The sequence below is a fragment of the Somniosus microcephalus genome, chromosome 16 (assembly GCF_052327205.1).
Source record: "Somniosus microcephalus isolate GS21.2 chromosome 16, FLI_Smic_1.0, whole genome shotgun sequence".
Classification (NCBI taxonomy): domain Eukaryota; kingdom Metazoa; phylum Chordata; class Chondrichthyes; order Squaliformes; family Somniosidae; genus Somniosus; species Somniosus microcephalus.
In genome coordinates, this window is record NC_141002.1 from 79152280 (window position 1) to 79170664 (window position 18385).

An 18385-nucleotide genomic window follows, 5' to 3' on the forward strand; every position below is an offset into this window, starting at 1 on the left:
AGGCCGCCGAGGAGGTGCACAAGACCACACATGCAGCTGCTGCTGCGAGAGACATGGAGGCAACTAAAGAGACAGGAAGAAAATGTTTCCACTGTGGGGCTCTCCATGGTTCCACTACATGCAAATTTGTGTCAGTGGTATGTCATTTCTGTAAGAAAAGAGGACACATAGCTCGTGTCTGCATGAAGAAATCTCAGGCTGCTGCAGCAGAGCCAACACAAGCATCGCAGACACACACCCTGACACTGGAGGACAACGATGAGTACACAGTGTATACCACGGAAGCTGAGCAGCTACCCCACAGACGGTGGGGATACACGGCAAATGTGATCATGAATGGGGCACCACTCTGCATGGAGGTGGATTCAGGCTCAGCATGTTCGTTGATAAGTGAAGAGACTTACAATAGGCTGTGGCCAAGTGAACCCCCGGCGATGGCTCAGGTCAGTGGCGTGCTACGGCAGTGGTCCCAAGCTCAACTCCAGGTGCTGGGTATGATTCATGTGGAAGTTAAGTATCAGGCAGTCAAGGACACACTTCCACTTTATGTGGTGGCGGGGCAGGGCACAAGCCTGCTGGGCAGAGATTGGTCTGAGCCCCTCGGTATTGAAGTGACAGGAGTACACACGGTACAGCGACAGCCCATAATGCCGATGTTGGAGAACTATGAAGAGGTTTTTGGTGCGTTCGGGGCCTGTCGGGGACCGCCAGTCTCAATCGAAGTGGACCCAGGGGTAGCGCCTAAGTTCTTCAAGGCGCGACCAGTTCCTTTTGCGTTGCGCAAGAAGGTGGATGAGGCCCTGGATAAGCTGGTGAACCAAGGGGTTCTCTTGCCAGTGAAGAACTCCCGTTGGGCCACCCCTATCGCGTCCATTACAAAGAAGGATGGGGGCCTGCGAATCTGTGGAGATTACAGATGTACGGTTAATACTGCTGTGTTACCAGATGTGTATCCCTTACCAACAGTTACAGAGCTGTTTTCAACACTGGCTGGAGGCACTCTGTTCACCAAGCTGGATCTCAAGCAAGCATACCAGCAACTGGTCCTGGATGAAGAGTCAGCCGAGCTGTTGACAATCAACACCCACAGAGGACTTTACTGAGCCACAAGGCTGCAGTTTGGGGTGTCTATGGCTGTGGCAATCTTTCAGAGGTTCATGGACACCCTGTTGGCTGGTGTTCCGGGAGTTCAGCCTTACTTGGATGACATACTGATTACAGGCAAGACACAGGAAGCCCATGATGAGCGCTGCAGGAAGTACTATGCCAGCTGGCTGAGGTAGGACTACGCCTTCAGAAGGAGAAATGTGTGTTTGCTGCCAATGGGGTGGAGTCCTTGGGATTCCGAGTGGACAAAGATGGTGTGCATCCGACTACGGAGAAGGTGGAGGCTATCAGGAGCGCTCCCACCCACAAGAACAAGACCGAACTGCAGGCATTCCTCGGACTGTTAAACTTCTACAGTTGTTTTCTCAAGGGCAAAGCCACAATCTTAGAGCCACTGCACAGGCTGTTAGACAAAGCAACAGTGTGGAACTGGACCTCAGCTCATGAAACAGCCTACAGACAGGCAAAGGAACTGCTACAAGCAGATAAGGTTCTGGCACACTATGATGAAAACAAGCCATTGGTGTTGGTGTGTGATGCCTCACCATACGGGCTGGGAGCTCTGTTGGGTCACATAGAGCCAGATTGCCGGGAAGCGCCTATCAGTTTTGCCTCAAGAACACTCTCAACAACAGAACGTAATTACGCCCAGATTGACAAGGAGGCCCTAGCCATCATATTTGGGGTAAAGAAGTTCAGCCAGTACCTGTTAGGGAGACAGTTCGTCATCTACACAGACCACAAGCCACTCTTGGGGTACCTGCATCACTCCAAGCCCATGCCCCAGATCATATCACCGCGTATGTTTCGGTGGAGTCTGATGTTGGGGGCCTACAGTTATGAACTTTGCTACAGGCCTGGGAAGATGCTGGTTAATGCTGATGCTCTGAGTCGCTTGCCTTTGAACCAGCCGATGGCTGAGACGCCACCACCCCTGGAGGTGCTGCTACTGGAGGAGGTTCCGGAGGCACCACTCCATGCCCAGCGGATTGGCAGCCTCACACAGAAAGATCCAGTCTTATCACGGGTGCTACGCTGGCTGCTGCATGGCTGACCCTCCGAGGTCCAGGAGGAGCATTTCAAGCCCTTTGTTCAGAGGCGCCATGAAATGTCTGCACACAAGAACTGCATGCTCTGGGGAAGCCGTGTGGTGGTTCCTGCCGCCGCAAGAGAGGAGGTGCTGAAAATGCTGCATGACTCACACCCTGGGATTGTGCACATGAAGGCGTTGGCGAGAAGTTACATCTGGTGGCTGGGGTTGGACCGAGACGTGGAGGAGGTGGTAAAGAGCTGTGAGACATGTCAGCTGACTCGCCATAGCCCATCCAAGGCTCCCCTTCACCCCTGGGAGTGGACCACTCGTAAATGGTCAAGACTCCACATTGACTTTGCAGGGCCATTTCAGGGGAAGGTCTTTTTGATAGTGGTGGATTCTCATTCGAAATGGCTGGAGGTGGCTATCATGAGCTCCATGACATCCAGTGCAGTGATCAACACGTTGCGTTTGCTGTTTGCCACACATGGGGTCCCTGACGTGCTGGTTTCGGACAATGGAGCAGCCTTCACGTCAGCGGAGTTCAAGGCTTTTGCAGGCAGAAATTGGATCCGCCACGTGACCACAGCGCCCTATCACCCCTCCTCTAACGGGCAGGCAGAGAGGATGGTGCAAACCACAAAAGAGGCACTGGTGAGGATATCGGTGGGGGACTGGCAAACCAGATTGGCCAGGTTCCTGTTATCACAGCATACCACACCAAACTCAGCAACGGGGAAGAGTCCTGCCGAGATGCTGATGGGTCGCCGGCTGGCGACTGCACTGGACCGGCTACACCCGGACTACAGGGATGAGATGCACACAAAGCAAGAAGAGCTGGCTAAGAAGCACCAGGGCACCGCCAGGCAGTTCGAGCCGTCAGAGACTGTGTTTGCCCGTTGCTATGCAGGAGGAGCCTGCCGTGGTGGAGCAGGCCACGGGTCCCCTGTTGTACAGCGTCCGTACACCTGATGGCCAGCTACACAGACACCACGTAGACCAGCTACGGGGTCATACTCCGGTGAGAGTAACAGAGACGTCAAAGGCTAGGCCATTGTCTCCGCCACCTCTGCCAGGCAGTGACGGCCTGCTTCCTGCAACAACGACGGAAGCCACATCGACAGAAGGTGTCACGGAGTCATCAGCCACGGAGGAAGGTTTTCCTGCGGCTAGCAGTGGCACCCCGACTATGCCTGTCCAGCGGCGCTCAAGTCGAGTTAGATTCTGTCCCAGACGCCTGGAGGACTAAGGGGTTTTATCTGGGGGAAAGGAGTGTTGTGTTTTGAGTTTTGCTTCAATTAGGTTTGTCCCAGTTCCCGGCTGTTACCTGAAGGGGGTGCTGGGGGGCTCGGTTTTACTTTGTCTGCATGGCAGAACCCGAAACTGAAAGTGAAAGACAATGTGCTGTAATGTCCATCCATTTACTCAGTAAATAGTAAAAGGTACATTCCGTCTCCTCTATTCATTACTGTATGGTCAAGATGCAATAATCACCATCAAAAACAGATGAACTTGAGGTCACCCAAAACTCGGCTGCCCGTGTCCTAACTCGCACCAAGTCCCGTTCACCCATCACCTCTGTGCTTGCTGACCTACATTGGCTCCTGGTTAAGCAACGCCTCGATTTCAAAATTCTCATTCTTGTTTTCAAATCCCTCCATGGCCTTGCCCCTCCCGATTTCTGTAATCTCCTTCAGCCCCACAACCCCGCCCCCCACCCCCCCCCGAGATATCTGCGCTCCTCTAATTCTGCCCTCTTGAGCATCCCTGATTATAATCGCTCAACCATTGGTGGCCGTGCCTTCTGTTGCCTAGGCCCTAGGCTCTGGAATTCCCTGCCTAAAACTTTCCACCTCACTACCTCTCTTTCCTCCTTTAAGGTGCTCTTTAAAACCTACCTCTTTGACCAAGCTTTTGGTCACCTGCCCTAATTTCTCCTTAGGTGGCTCGGTGGCAAATTTTTTGTTTTATAACGCTCCTGTGCAGCGCCTTGGGACGTTGTACTATGTTAAAGGCGCTATATAAATACACGTTGTTGTTGTTGTCATCATTCTGACAAAAGGTTATTGACCTGAAACAGATGATGCCTGACCTGCTGAGTGTTCCCAGCATTTTCTGTTTTTATTTCAGATTTCCAGCATCTGCAGTATTTTGCTTTTGCTGTCATTCATTTCATTTCCTGTTTGTGGGATCTTGCTGTTTGCAAACTGGCTGTTGTATTTTCCTACATAGTAACAGTGACTAAAATTCAAAAAAGTAATTCATTGGTTGTGAAGTGTTTTGGGACATTCTGAGGACATGCTAAGGTACTATACATATGCAGAAGTTAGTTCGTTCTTTCTTTGATATTTGATGTACACTAGCTTGTCTCAGCCTTGGCTCAATTGGTAGCATTCTTGCCTCTGTGTCAGAAGGTTGTGGGTTCAGAGTCCCCTCCAGAGACTTTGAGCACATAATCTAGGGTGACATTTCAGTGTAGTACTGAGGGAATGCTACAGTGTCAGAGGTGCTGCCTATCAGATGAGATGTTAAACCGAGGCCCTGTCTGCCCTCTCATGTGGACTTAAATGATCCCAGGCTCCTGACCAATATACAGCCATCAACCAACATCACTAAAAACAGATTATCTGGTCAGTCATCCCATTGCTGTTTGTGGGATCTTTCTGTGCACAAATTTGCTGCCTCATTTCCTTCATTGCAACAGTGATTCATCTCAAAAGTACTTAATTGGCTGTGAAGAAACTTTGGGACATCCTGAGGTCATGAAAGGCGCTATATAAATGTAAGTCTTTCTTTTTGCCATTGCGTAAAGACGACATAGAATTCCCATATATTATGCTATGGATTATTAATTCTCTTGATGACTTTTATATAATTATATAACTTATTTTAAATTAAAGAGTGTACTATGCTGCAAAATGTTTGAATTCATCCCTGAAATTCTGTTTACGACCCATCGAGAGATGTGGTGAATGAAGAGACAGAGAAAGGGAAGGGGAGTTACCAGAAGGTAAGTTAAATACTTCCCCTCTCACAAGCCAATTAGAGCACAGTACAGCTAGGCATATGAAAATAAATCACCTGGCCACCCTCTCAGGGGTACGGTAGCATGGTGGCTATGTTACTGAACTAGTAATCCAGAGGCCTGGACTAATAATCCGGAGACATGCCTTCAATGGTAACTGTGGAATTTAAATTCAGTTCAAATAAATCTGGAATTTAAATAAAAACTAGTATCAGTAATGGTGACCATGAAACTATTGAATTATCGTAAAAACCCATCTGGTTCACTAATATCCTTTGGGGAAGGAAATCTGCCGTCTTTACCCGGTCTGGCCTATATGTGACTCCAGACCCACAGTAATGTGGTTGACTCTTAACTGTCTTCTGAAATGGCCTAGCAAGCCACCCAGTTGTACCAAACCGCTACAAAGAACAGCGGTTCAAGAAGATGGCTCACCACAACCTTCTCAAGGGCAATTAGGGATGGGCAAGAAATGCTGGCCTTGCCAGTGACACCCACTTCCCTGGAATGAATAAATTAAAAAAAGTTGAGGAATGGCGAGCAGGTGCTGGGGATTGGTGAATCTAAGAACATTAAAAATAAGTTACAAATGGGGAGGAGGATATTTAATATTACATTACACTTATTGTTCATGTTGTACAATGAGGAAACAACAACTTGCATTAATATAGCGCCTTTAACAGGAAAAAAAATCCCAAGGTACTTCACAGGAGCGTTTTGAGCCACAGAAGGAGATATTAAGATATGTGGCCAAAAGCTCGGTCAAAGAAGTAGCTTTTAAGCAGCATCTTAAAGGAAGAGAGAGAGGTAGAGAGGTTTAGGGAGGGATTTCCAGAGATTAGGGCCTAGGCAGCTGAAGGGACGGCCACCAATGGTGGAGCAATGAAAATCGGGGATGCGCAAAAGGCCAGAATTGGAGCAGCACAGAGATCTTGGCGGGTTGTACGGCTGGAGGAGGTTACAGAGATAGGATGGAGCGAGGCCATGGAGCGAATTGAAAACAAGGATGAAAAACATATTAAACAAAGCTAAATTTAAAAGGGCAATCTATGTGAGGTCTTCAGATCTGAATTAGCTTTTATTGTTTTCTATTTTATATACTTTATAACTGTTTGGGTGATAAATAACGCTATACTGTTTTCACTTGCCCATGTTATAATGATTTATGGTGCATTTTATAGTAAATGTAATCTAGAGATAAGCTCAATTTTCTTACCCAATCTATACAAGGTGAAGGCTTTTGAAATTTTGGACATGTTTCACAATATCTGAAAATATGTTTAACCAATAATGCAATAAATGAGATATCTTTACAATTTTATTCAATCTGTGGCGGAGACCACATAGGGACAATAACACAATTCACAATGTGTAGCCAATGTTGTTATATGTACCTAAACACAATTCACTATGTATAGCCAATGTTGTTATATGTACGTACTTGGTTGGGTTATCGGGGCAGGGTCCCTTTAAGAGCGTTGGTAGCGTGATGACGTCATGCGTCGGTAGCGTGATGACGTCATAGCCCTGCAACGAGGCTGTGACCCTCAGTTCTCATGGAGAGTGAATAAAGTAACACGCGCTTTGCCTTTGCTGCAACAAAAGTCTCAGAGCCCGTTGATTTCTAGCGACCCCAACATTGGTGACCCCGCTGCTCTTTTGGACGATTCCAAAGACCTCATCCGAAATGGCGACGAAAGCTGTTTCCATCAAATTACCCAAGTTTTGGGAACGACAGGCTGCCGCTTGGTTCGCCCAGGCCGAGGCTCAATTTGCACTCCAGGACATCACTGCGGACGGCACGAGGTACTACTACATCGTCTCTGCTCTCGGCAGCTCCACCGTGGCCAGAGTCGTGAACCTGCTCGAGAACCCCCCGGAGCTCAACAAATTCGAAACGCTGAAAACGCACCTCTTAGAAACTTTTGGACTCACCGAAGCCGAGCGTGCACGCTTGGCGACTCCAAGCCCTCGGAGCTGATGGACCACATGCTGGCCCTCCGGGCACACACAGGCCGTGCTTCCTCTTCAAGGAACTGTTCCTCCAACAGCTGCCAGGTCAGGTACGGTCGGCTTTAGCCAACTCTTCCAGTACCGATTTCCGCGACCTGGCCAAGGAGGCCGACAAATTTTTCTCCGCCAGGCAACAGTACTGTGCGGCTACGCGGCCCTGCCCCCACCGATACAGCCCAACGGCAGCAGCCCCCAAGCCTCTGCTTCTACCATGCGCAGTTAAGCCCCAAGGCCAGGAAGTGCCAGCCCCCGTGCAGCTTTCCCGCATCGAAACAAACGAAAGACCACTCGTCAGCTGTTATGGCTGTCGGCCGTTCAAGCAGTTTGTTATTTATTACGGACACCGACTCCAGACGTCGTTTTCTTTGCGACACGGGTGCCCAGGTGAGCGTCCTGCCTGTGTCAACCATAGACATGCAAGGGGGGAACCACAGCCCCGTCCTCGAAGCCACCAATGGCAGTTCCATCCGCACCTTTGGGAAACGGAGCGTGGCACTTTGTTTTGGCGGGCAGCGGTTCACCTGGGACTTTGTCACGGCAAAAGTGTCCACCCCCTTTCTCGGCGCGGACTTCCTCTGCGCCAATGGCCTTTTGGTGGACATCAAGAACCGACGTCTCATCAATGCTGAGACTTTCCGCTCGCTCCAATGTTCCCTCAGCGGGTCCAGCGCGATGAAGTTGTTGAGCGCACTCTCGGCCTCCGACGAGTTTTCCTGCCTCCTCGCCGAGTTCCCGGACCTCACGAAGCCCACGTTCTCGTCCGCCGCCACCAAAGACGGGGTAGAACACCACATCTCGACCACCAGTCCGCCCGTCTACGCCCACGCTCGGCGCCTCGACCCGGGGAAACTCGCCATCACTAAAGCCGAGCTCGACACCATGGAGCACCTCGGCATCATCTGCCGGTCGAACAGTCCATGGGCATCGCCCCTACACATCGCTCCGAAACCAGGTGGCGGGTGGCGCCTGTGCGGCGATTACCGACGCCTCAACGACGCTACGACCCCCGACCGCTACCCGATTCCACACCTCCAGGACTTCTCCGCCCGCCTGGCCGAGAAAGTGGTATTCTCGAAAGTGGACCTCATCCGGGGTTACCACCAGGTCCCTGTCCGGCCGCAGGACGTCCTGAAAATCACGGTGATCACCCCGTTCGGGCTGTTCGAATTCCTCCGCATGCCATTCGGCCTCAAAAACGCCGCCCAGGCTTTTCAACGCCTAATGGGACACCGTGTTACGGGACCTGACATTCCTGTTCGTATACCTGGACGACATCCTCATCGCCAGCGCCTCCAGGACGGAGCATGTGTCGCACCTTCGGACTCTCTTCCAACGCCTCAGCCAGCACGGCCTAATCGTCAACCCGGCCAAGTGCCAGTTCGGGCTGTCCTCGATCAACTTTCTCGGGCACCGCATCAGGAAGGACAGGGCGGTGCCACTGCCATCGAAAGTGGAGGCCGTGATGGACTTCCCGCGACCTCTCACCGTGAAGGCCCTGCAGGAGTTTTTGGGCACGGTGAACTTTTACCATCGCTTCGTCCCCCGAGCAGCCCAGCTTATGCGGCCCCTTTACGAGGCCCTCAAAGGCAAGCCCGACAAGCTCGCCATCGACTGGTCTGAGGAGATGGCCAATTCTTCCACGGACACGAAAAGGGCCCTGGCTAACGCGAACATGCTGGCGCATCCGTTACCTGATGCGCCGATCGCTCTCACCACCGACGCCTCGGACTATGCGGTCGGCGCTGTCCACGAACAGTGGGTCAACGGCACCTGGCAGCCGCTCGCCTTCTTCAGCCGACAGCTCCACCCCAACGAGCGGAAGTACAGCACCTTCAATCGCGAGCTTCTCGGCCTCTACCTCGCCGTCCGATACTTCCGTTTCCTACTGGAGGCTCGCCCGTTCACAGCGTTCGTGGACCACAAACCGTTGACCTTCGCCATGGCCAAAGCTTCCGAACCATGGTCGGCCCGTCAGCAACGCCAGCTGGCCTTCATCTCAGAGTTCACAACGGACATCCAGCATGTGGCTGGGAAAGACAACCCCGTCGCCGACTGTCTCTCCCGAGCCGTCGCCAGCGCCGTACACCTCGGCATCGACTACACCCGCATGGCGGCCGACCAGACCTCCGACCCGGATGTCCAGGCCTACAGGACGGCGGTCACGGGCCTTCAACTAGCGGACATCGCGTTCGACGATGCCGGCACCACACCCCTGTGCGACGTCTCCATTGGGCAGTCACGTCCCGTCATGCCCGACGGGTGGAGACGGCAAGTTTTCGACGCCGTCCATAATCTTTCCCACCCGGGCAGGAAGCCGTCACAGAAGCTGGTGGCGGTTAAGTTCGTCTGGCACGGGCTCAGGAAAGACGTTCGCGACTGGGCCAGCACCTGCGTGGTATGCCAACACTCAAAAGTGCATCGCCATACTAAGGCCCCGTTGGCGCCTTTCGCGGTGCCCGAGAGGCGGTTCGACCATGTTAACGTGGACCTGGTGGGGCCCCTGCCGCCCTCCCGCGGGTTCACCCACCTCCTCACAATGGTCGACAGAACCACCCGATGGCCGGAAGCCATCCCGCTGTCTTCAACAACGTCCGCCGATGTGGCTCGGGTATTCATCAGCACTTGGGTCGCCCGGTTTGGCGCCCCATCTGACATTTCCTCCGACCGGGGGCCCCAGTTCATGTCGGAGCTCTGGAACGCTGTCGCCCGAGGCCTCGGGTTGAGACTCCACCGCACCACAGCATACCACCCTCAGGCTGACAGACTGTGCGAACGGTTTCATCGCTCCATGAAGGCCACGCTCCGGGCCAGCCTCCGGGATGACGGTTGGATCGACAGACTCCCGTGGGTCATGCTGGGACTCAGGACCGCCCCCAAGGAGGACCTCCAGTCATCGTCCGCTGAGCTCGTCTACGGACAGCCGCTGCGGGTTCCCGGAGATTTTGTCCCCAACGCAACGGAACCTTGGTCCGCAGCCCGTCAGCGGTCTGACCTTCTGGACAACACCAAGGTTTTCGCGCCGGTGCCCACGTCGCAGCACGGCCTCTTGCAGTCCCACGTTCCGCTCGACCTTCGCGCGGTGGAGTACATTTTTGTCCGCCATGACGTCCACCGGGGACCTCTTCAGCCACCCTACGATGGACCATTCCGCGTCCTGGAAACCGGGGACAAGACCTTCATAGTGGATGTCGGCGGTAAGCCAGACTGCATTTCCGTGGACCATCTTAAGCCAGCCCAACTGGATCTGGACCGACCCGTTGAGTTGGCACAGCCCCCGAGGCGGGGCCGACCTCCGGTTTCTGCACCCTCAGTCCACCACCGAGCGCCTGAGGTCCCTCCGACGAACCCCCCGGTCCCTGCCCCGGAATTGAGGAGCCGTTCAGACCGTGTGATCCGGCCCCCCCAACGACTGACATTGCTAGTGCTAGTGAATTCTGGGGGGACGTATGTGGCGGAGACCACATAGGGACAATAACACAATTCACTATGTATAGCCAATGTTGTTATATGTACGTACTTGGTTGGGTTATCGGGGCAGGGTCCCTTTAAGAGCGTCGGTAGTGTGATGACGTCATGCGTCGATAGCGTGATGACGTCATAGCCCTGCAACGAGGCTGAGACCCTCAGTCCTCATGGAGAGTGAATAAAGTAACACGCGTTTTGCCTTTGCTGCAACAAAAGTCTCAGAGCCTGTTGATTTCTAGCGACCCCAACAAATCAAAACTTATTTTCATCATTCACGAGAGCATTATTACTTATTTTCTTTTTAAAATATACCCAAATACACTTAAGCTGTCTGCATGATATAGCGGCCAGTATTTCTCTGAACCACTATCACCATGACAATACATTATTTATTAATATGGAAATTGTTGACTCAAACTAGTGCCAGATGTAGAATCAAAAAATACTCTAGTTTCTTCAGTGCCTACTGATTTATGCACATATACGTAACATAGGAGACTAGGTAGCGCACAGTCCTTTCACCTCTATGACTTATGAATCTAGCCCAGATTGATAGGGTAAAGCCTGCTCACTCTCTCTCTCTCTTTGTTGGCTACAAGGTGCCTCTGTGATAAAGATTTCAGTAGTCTTGACCACGTTCCAAGTTGACATTGACCCACAATACCACACCATTTGGCAACTTCACTCAGGGAGGCGGGTGCTGCAAGTGAAAATGATACACTAGTGCAGTGAAGGGTGCTATTGCAAAGTTGGATGAAGGCGTATTATTGGGGCAGAATGGAATGCGTTTTACGTTGCAGCTGCCTGTGCCTGCTGCTTCTACTGTGTCTGAAATGGGGAAAAATTTTGTTTCTCTAAGGCTAACATCTTTCGCCTTGATGAGCACTACACCCACGCACACATGCACACACACGCATGCACACACGTACGCACACACAGACACACACACAGGCACGCACACACACAGACACATGCACACAAACAGACACACACACACTCACATGCACACAGACACATACACAGACACGCACACACACACACACACACACACACGCTCACACACACAGACACAGAGATACACGCACACACAGACGCACACAGACACACACACACAGGCACACACAGGCACACGCACAGGCGCACATGCACACACGCACACATGCACACGCACATGCGCACACAGACACATACGCACACACACACATGCACAGACACACCCACACACAGACACATGCACACACACACACACACACACACAGATACACGCACATGCACACACACACAGACACGCACACACACAGACACACACACGCACACACACACACGCACACACACAGACACACACACAGACACACACACATGCACACACACGCACACAGACACACGCACACACACAGACACGTTGGATGTTTGCCTGTAGATGTTTATAGCATGTAGCCTCTTTGGCCTAGAAATTGAGTTTTGGCGCAGCCAGGGCTTTAGCGCCGGAAGTTAGTGCCGGAGCTAAGTCGCGCTGGTCGGGCCCAAAATTCAATAGTTCTGCGCCCAAACGGCTGCCGGCGCTGCTGAGAGCTGTTTGCGCCTGAAAACTGGCGCAACGCGCTGAATTTCGGCGCTATTCCGGCGCTGCGGCGCCCGCTGCGGTGCGGCAGGTTCGGGAAGTGCAGGCCTCCTCCTTCCCTTAAGGAGGAGCTGCCTGCACCCGGCCGCGGCCCGCGAAAATCTTTTTAAAAATGAGCCCGGCACCTCGGACAAGTGCCGGGCTTGCTTCTGTTCCGGGGGGGGGGGAGGAGGGAAGTCCGGGGAGGGAGCTGCGGCCAGGCGGCCGGCGGGAAAGCGGCCGGCCGCCGCGGGGCCTTTAATGCGCCGGCGCAAAGTCATGTAAGACTCTGTTGCCAGAGTCTTAGTTGCGGCTGCCACGGGCGAGGCGGCCGCAACTGAATTTCGGCGCTGGGGCCCGTCGGCATGGCAACCGGGACGCTGCGCACACCGATGACGTCATCGGTGCCGGCGCAGCGCTACCGGTCTACCGCGGCGGAAGGGCCCCAGGCAATTTCGGCGCCGGCGCCAATTGCAGCGCTAGGCCCTCTAGCGCCGCAAAATCGGCGCTAAGGGCACTGAATTTCTAGGCCTTTGTATTTTGATTTTTTTATTGTTATGCCATTAATATTTTTTCCTCAGAAGCATAATGCAAATGAATTCCAATTTATCATGGTCGCACATCATGAGCTGCATATGAAAACTAACCACCACTAAGAAATTTAATTTACTGTTAACACGCTAGTTGTGCACTGAGTGAGGTTAGAGCTGGGATTCTCCCTCTTTGGGTGGAATTCTAGCAGCGCGGGGCTTGCACTTGGCCCTTTGCATCCGCCCCAACCCCCACCCATTTCCTCGGGTCGGTGGTCATTCAATATACACGGCGAGCCTCCAGCTGCCTAAAGGGAAAGATTACCAATGCAAGCACAGAAACTCCCAGCAGGGCTAGATCAGGGAAACCACTGCAGCACCAGAAGAGGCAACATGGGACCTTAAACAACAACAACTTGCATTTATATAGCACCTTAAATGTAATAAAATGTCACAGGAGCGTTATCGAACAATATCTGACTCCGAGCCACATAAGGAGATATTAGGACAGATGACCAAAAGCTTGGTCAAAGAGGTAGGTTTTAAGGAGCATCTTAAAGGAGGAGAGAGAGGTAGAGAAGCAGAGAGGTTTAGGGAGGGAATTCCAGAGCTTCGGGCCTAGGCAGCTGCAAGCACGGCCGCCAGTGGTGGAGCAATGAAAATCAGGCATGCGCAAGAGGCCAGAATTGGAGGAGCGCAGAGAATTCAGAGGATTGTAAAGCTGGAGGAGGTTACAGAGATAGGGAGGGCCAAGGCCATGGAGGGATTTGAAAGCAAGGATGAAAATTTTAAAATCGAGTCGTTGCCAGACTGGAAGCCAATGTAGGTCAGTGAGCACAGGGGTGATGGGTGAACAGGGCTTGGTGCGAGTTAGGATACAGGCAGCAGAATTTTGGATGAGCTCCAGCTTATGCAGGGTGGAAGATGGGAGACCGCCCAGGAGAGCATTGGAATAGTCAGAGATGTCGGGGAACATAGGGTCTGATGAAAGGGAGGAACTGAAAGAAGTCAGTATTTGTAGGGAAATGGTGTTAAGGAAATTGATGGGATTGAAGGCCAATAAATCCCCAGGGCCTGATAATCTACATCCTAGGGTACTTAAGGAAGTGGCCGTAGAAATAGTAGATGCATTGCTGATCATCTTCCAACATTCGCTGGAATCTGGAACAGTACCCATGGATTGGAGGGTAGCTAATGTTACCCCACTATTCAAAGAAGGTGGTAGAGAGAAAATGGGGAATTAGACCGGTAAGCCTGACATCATTAGTGGGGAAAATACTAGGGTCCATTATAAAAGATGTAATAGCAGAACACTTGGAAAACAGTGACAGGATCAGACAAAGTCAACATGGATTCACAAAAGGTAAATCGTGCTTGACTAATCTACTGGAATTTTTTGAGGATGTAACTGGTAAAATAGATAAGGGAGGACCAGTGGATGTGATGTATCTGGACTTTCAGAAGGCCTTTGATAAGGTCCCGCATAAGAGATTAGCGTGTAAAGTTAAGGCACATGGGATTGGGGGCAAGGTATTGACTTGGATAGAGAACTGGTTGGCAGACAGAAAGCAAAGAGTTGGAATAAATGGGTCCTTTTCCGAGTGGCAGACAGTGACTAGTGGGGTACCGCAGAGATCGGTCCTTGGACCCCAGCTATTCACAATATATATTAATGATCTAGACAAGGGAACTAGATGTAATATCTCCAAATTTGCAGATGACACAAAGCTGGGTGGGCGTGTGTGCTGTGAGGAGGATGTCGAGAAACTCCAGGATGGTTTGGACATGTTGGGTGATTGGGCAGATGCATGGCAGATGCAATATAATGTGGATAAATGTGAGGTTGTCCACTTTGGTGGCAAAAACAGGAAGGCAGATTATTATCTAAATGGCAATAGATTGGGAGAAGGGGAAGTGCAACGAGACCTGAGTGTCCTTGTGCACCAGTCGCTGAAGGTAAGCATGCAGGTGCAGCAGGCGGTTAAGAAGGCAAATGGTATGTTGGCCTTTGTAGCGAGAGGGTTTGAGTACAGGAACAAGGATGTCTTGCTGCAGTTGTACAGGGCCTTGGTGAGACCACATCTTGAGTATTGTGTGCAGTTTTGGTCGCCTTATCTGAGGAAGGATGTTCTTGCCATGGAGGGAGTTCAGCGAAGATTCACCAGACTAATACCTGGGATGGCAGGAATGACATATGAGGAGAGATTGGGTCAATTGGGCTTGTACTCACTGGAGTTTAGAAGAATGAGAGAAGATCTCATTGAAACTTATAAAATTCTGACAGGACTGGACAGACAAGATGCAGGAAGGATGTTCCCGATGGTCGGGGAGTCCAGAATCAGGGGACACAGTCTAAGGATAAAGGGTAGACCATTTACGACAGAAATGAGGAGGAACTTCTTCACCCAGAGATTGGTGAACCTGTGGAACTCTCTACCACAGAAGGCGGTGGAGGCCAGTTCATTAAATATATTCAAGAAGGAGGTGGATATATTTCTTAAGGCTAAAGGGATCAAGGGGTATGGGGAGAAAGCAGGGACTGGGTAACTGAATTTGGATGATCAGCCATGATCGCATTGAATGGCGGAGCAGACTCGAGGGGCCAAATGGCCTACTCCTGCTCCTATCTTCTATGTTTCTATGTTTCTAAGTCTGGAGGTAGTAAAGGCATGGATGAGGGGCAGAAACATCCCAACAATCGAAGTGCATCCGGTAAGACTGGGCCTTCAGCCGGTAAGTATTTGGAGCCAGACTGGGGAACTCAGATTCTTTCCCATCACTTCCTGGGGCCTACTGACATCTTTCACATAGCAGCCTAAGGAAGCTGCAGTAAGAGGGATGCATGGGAAATCATCCAATGGCCCTTCCCTCTGCCAGCACAATGGGCACATAACCACTATATACGTTAATAGGTAGTGTTGTGTATTTTGAATGTTGTATTTGAATTGTCCCACATAGCTTACCGTAGTTGTGATGTGCAATGCACTATGGTAAATAGAGTGCATTGAGTTGAGAAGATTGTCTGGAAAGTGATGGCTGTTAACTGAACTCTGTCTCCTGCGTACTCTTTTAATTGTTATACAAGCAAGGTTATTAAACTCTTGAGATTTAACAAAAGTGGCGACGAGGATGTCTGAACTTACGTGGCTCTGCTGTGCGGAAGATAGTCGGGTTTTATGTGTTTAAAACTGTTATTTGTGCCATGGGCAGTTAATTAAAGTGAGGCTGGCTCAAGGATAAAGGAGCTTGCAATGGCGGGAAAACAAGACGGCGTATAAGGTACTAACGACTTGAGGAAGGGGAGGAAAAGCAGTGAGTAAATCGGGAAGGACATTTATTCAACTGTGAAACGATCTGTGAATTGAAGCACTAAATAACTGATAGTGATTTTAGTTGAGTTCAACATTGGAAGGATCCTTAGTGAATGACAATTAGGAGCCTGAGAGAAGGAAAATGGCTGGAATTATCGGTAACATTGGACCATTTGATGAGAATGTCGAACAATGGAGCTCATTCACAGAACGATTTGAATACTTCACACAAGCAAATGATATTGGAGGGAACAAAGTAGTACCTACATTGTTAAGTGTGATGGGACCAAAGACTTTCAATCTTTTGCGTACTTTAGTGCATCCAGAGTTGGCGCCAACTCTCCGACACCTCCTCCTACCTCCACCTGGACCATGACCCCACTACCGAACATCAAACTACCGTTTCCAAGACTGTCACTGACCTCATTTCCTCTGGAGATCTTCCCCCCATGGCCACCAACCTCATAGTTCCCCAACCCCGCACAGCCCGCTTCTACCTCCTTCCCAAGATCCACAAACAGGACTGCCCTGGTAGACCCATCATTTCAGCCTGTTCTTGCCCCACGGAACTTATCTCTTCCTATCTCGACTCTATCTTTTCTCCCCTTATCCAGTCTCTTCCCACCTACATCCGCGACTCTTCGGACGCCCTCTGCCACTTTAACAGTTTCCAGTTTCCTGGCCCCAACCGCTTCCTTTTCACCATGGACATACAATCCTTCTACACCTCCATCCTCCACCAGGATGGCCTGAGGGCACTCCGCTTCTTCCTTGAACAGAGGCCCGACCAGTCCCCATCCACCACCACCCTCCTCCGCCTGGCTGAGCTTGTTTTCTCATTGAACAACTTCTCCTTTAACTCCACTCATTTCCTCCAAATCAAAGGTGTTGCTATGGGTACCCGCATGGGTCCTAGCTATGCCTGCCTTTTCGTGGGATATGTGGAACACTCTTTGTTCCAGTCCTACTCAGGTCCCCTCCCTCACCTCTTTTTCCGATACATTGATGACTGTATTGTTGCCATTTCCTGCTCTCGCCCTGAACTAGACAATTTCATTCACTTTGCCTCCAATTTCCACCCTTCCCTCACCTTCACATGGTCCATCTCTGACTCTTCCCTTCCCTTCCTCGACTTCTCCGTCTCCATCTCTGAGGTAGGTTATTGACAAACATTCACTGCAAGCCCACTGACTCCCACAGCTACCTGGACTACACTTCCTCCCACCCCGCCTCCTGTAAGGACTCTATTCCATTCTCCCAGTTTCTCCATCTCCGCCGTATCTGCTCCGACGATGCCACCTTCCACACCAGTGCTTCCGACATGTCTTCCTTTTTCCTCAACCGAGGATTCCCCTCTACCGTGGTTGACACGGCCCTCGACCATGTCCGTTCTATCTCCCGCACTTCTGCCCTCACCCCTGCCCCTCCCTCCCAGAACCATGATAGGGTTCCCCTTGTCCTCACCTTTCACCCTACCAGCCTCCACATTCAACGGATCATCCTCCGCCATTTCCGCTACCTCCAAAGTGATCCCACCACCAAACGCATCTTCCCCTCCCCTCCCCTTTCAGCATTCCGTAGGGACCGCTCCCTCCGAGACACCCTAGTCCACTCCTCTATCACCCCCAACAGCCCTTCCCCTTTGCCTGGCACGTTCCCGTGCAAGCGCAGGAGATGTAACACCTGCCTCTATACCTCCCCCCTTCCCACTGTCCAGGGCCCCAAACACCCCTTCCAGGTGAAACAGCGATTTACTTGTACTTCTTGCAATTTAGTATACTGTATTCACTGCTCACGATGTGGTCTCCTCTACATTGGGGAGACCAAATGCAGATTGAGTGACCGCTTTGCGGAACACCTCCGTTCAGTCCGTAAGGGTGACCCCGAGCTTCCGGTCACCTGTCATTTTAATTCACCGCTCCATTCCCACTCGGACCTCACCGTCCTTGACCTCTTGCATTGTTCCACGGAAGCTCAATGTAAACTCGAGGAACAGCACCTCATCTTCCGATTAAGCACTTTGCAGCCTTCCGGACTCAATATCGAGTTCAACAATTTCAGATCATAACCTCGGCCCCATTACATTTTTACTTATATTTTTTTCCACCCCTTTGTTTTGGATTTTCCCTCCCCCCCCTTTCATTTTTTTTTCTCTCTCCCACATGGCAGCTGTCTCCCATTCTGCCAGTACACTTCACACCTAATCTGAGCCATCTTTTGTCCTCCCTTGTCCTATTACCATCTCGTCTGGTTTTGAATACCTCTTAACGTCTCTTTACTTCTTTTGTTCTATCGCAGCCC